General features: G+C 45.6%; 1 pseudogene; it reads right to left on the bottom strand.

Annotated features, from left to right (window-relative positions):
• Positions 1 to 798, bottom strand: LOC116581626 (annotated as a pseudogene).
• Between the last annotated feature and the right edge of the window lie 1,939 nt (positions 799 to 2,737).

Genomic DNA, 2,737 nt, shown 5'->3' with positions numbered 1-2,737 from the left:
CTATGTAGTGGTCACAGCTGGGGCCTGAGTCCTCTGCATGGGGACTCTGGTGTGGATCTTTACAGGATGGTCAGTGAATTCCTCATACTCTTTCCAGAGGTCAAGGGTGAGATAGCTGTTGGTCTTGGAGATGGCATCCAAAGTAGCCTTGGCAAAGTTGCCCAGGGTGGCAGTGTCCCTGGCTGAGGTCGTCAATACTGGCCGTCGTCAGGAGCTTTTTGGGCACAGGGCTGAGACAACATCAGTGCCTCTGGGGGCAGCACAGAGCCACAGCGGCCAGTTACCTTGCATGGGACAGTGTGGGGCTTGCCGATCTTGTTCCCCCCAGTAGCTTCACTGCATAGGGAGGATGGAAGGCTTGGCCAGGATAATGGCCCCCTGGATGGCAGTGGCTATCCACTGACACCCAGACCCATGTGTCCATTGTAATCTCTGATGGCAACAAATGCCTTGACCCTTGGTCCACTGGCCAACATGGGTCCGCTTTTGTACAGGCATAATCTTCAAATCCTCATCCTTAAGGGATACCCCCAGGAAGAAGTCCATGATCTCAGATTCCTTGATGGGCAGGGAGAAGAGATCTCCTCTAGGGACTTTGTGTTTGTGACCAGGCAGCCCAGCTTGGGGATGGGAATCCACTCCTCGTTGTCGGCCTTCGCTCTCTGAGCTCTGTGGCCTCCCTCCAGTGGGGCCCCGAAGCTGCTGCCACTCCCTGAGCCTCCATGGTAACCACCTGCCTCCCTTTCCAGGGCTCCCAGGCCCTCATGGCGCTCCTGTAGCACCCATGTCATCTGCCATTTGGTGTTCTCTTGGAGAAGAAGCTGAATCTAGAATTCTTGGTAAGTGCACTCATGTTGATAAATTTGGTCCTACCTAATTTTATAATTTGTCCTTTCTGATCAATGCCTTTATTTTCCATTCCAAGGTTCTTGAGGATGTGAATTGGTAGAATCTTATGATTCCTTTGAGATATATTCCTTTGTCTATTCCTGGAATAGGTTTTGTAACTCTCTGGGTTGTACAGGAATTTTTCTTTTTTTAAAATTTTACTAATTTATTAGAGAGCACGAGTGGGGGAGAAACAGAGGGAGAGGGAGAAACAAACTCCCCATTGAGCAGGGAACCTGACACGAGGCTCGATCCCTGAACTCCAAAATCGTGACCTGAGCCGAAGGCAGCTGTTTAACTGACTGAGCCACCCAGGCGCCTCAGGAATTTCTTTTCCTTTTAGAAAAATGTTTTACGTGGAAATAATTTCAAACTAAAGAGAAAAGTTACAAGAATAAAAATACTATAGAAAGGGCACCTGGGTGGCTCAGTTGGTTGAGTGACTGCCTTTGTCTCAGGTCATGATCCCTGAGTCCCAGGATCAAGTCCTGCATCAGTATCCCAGCTCCTCAGGAGTCTGCTTCTCCCTCTGACCTTCTCCCCTCTCATGCTCTCTCTCACTGTCTCTCTATCAGATAAATAAATAAAATCTTAAAAAAAATACTATAGAAATTATTTGTATATCTGTTATTGGTTGAATTGTGTCCACCAAAAATGGATCTGTGGAAGTCCTAACCCCTCGTACTGTAGAAGGTAAGTTTCTTGGAAAAAAGGTCTTTACAGAGGTAATCAAGCTTTAAACTGGAGGTTATTGCATGAGCTTAGGCCCTGATCCAAGAGGACTGGTGCCTTATACAAAAGGGGAAAAAGGGACACAGAGACATATGGGTACATGGGGAGAACGCCACGTGACCATGAAGGCAGAGATCAGGGTGCTGTAACTACAAGCCAAGGAATGCCAGAGACTTTGAGCAAACTTTCAGAAGCCAGGAGACAGACCTGGAGCAGATTATTTTCTTTGTCACAGCGCTTAGAAGGAACCAACCCCTGCTGACACCTTGGTCTAGGACTTCTAGCCTCCAAACCGGGAGACAGTGCATTCTGTCGTTTAAGTCAGCGATACTACTACTACCTAGTCTGTAGCCCTTTGTTTACAGCAGTTCTAGCAAATTAATATGTACCCTTTACCCAATTTCACTTACTGTTAACTTCATTTGCTATGTCATATGCATAGATTTCCTCCCCCCCGCCTATACACACACACAAAGACACACACACACACACACCCCCACATATATATGCATATATATGTATGTATACGTAATATATGCTTTTTTTTTTTTTTTTAAGATTTTATTTATTTATTTGACAGACAGAGATCACAAGTAGGCAGAGAGGCAGGCAGAGAGAGAGAGAGAGAGAAAGAGGGAAGCAGGCTTCCTGCGGAGCAGAGAGCCCGATGCGGGGCTCGATCCCAGGACCCTGAGATCATGACCCGAGCCGAAGGCAGCAGCCCAAACCACTGAGCCACCCAGGCGCCCCCGTAATATATGCTTTTACCAAACAACTTGAGACTACATTGCATGTCATGACCCTTTACTCCTAAATATTTCAGTATGTATTTTCTGAGACTATGGATATTCTCTCCCATTAACCACAGTATAGTTATCAAGTTCAGCAGGTTTAAGCTTAATAAAATTGTTTTATCCAAGCTACCATCTCTACGCCAATGTTTAATGTTTTCTTTTGTAGCATTTCCCCCCTTGAGTGAAGAATCCAGTCTTGGATCAGATATTGCATTTACTTTTTTCACTTAGTGTTCTTCAATCTAGAATATTTCCATAGTCTTTCTTTGTCTCTTATGTCATGACTTTTATGACATTTTTGAAGAATTATAGCTGCCATCCAT

The sequence above is a fragment of the Mustela erminea genome, chromosome 21 (assembly GCF_009829155.1).
Source record: "Mustela erminea isolate mMusErm1 chromosome 21, mMusErm1.Pri, whole genome shotgun sequence".
NCBI lineage: Eukaryota > Metazoa > Chordata > Mammalia > Carnivora > Mustelidae > Mustela > Mustela erminea.
The sequence above is the reverse complement of the archived record's forward strand: the minus strand, read 5'-3'. Positions and strand labels throughout refer to the sequence as shown.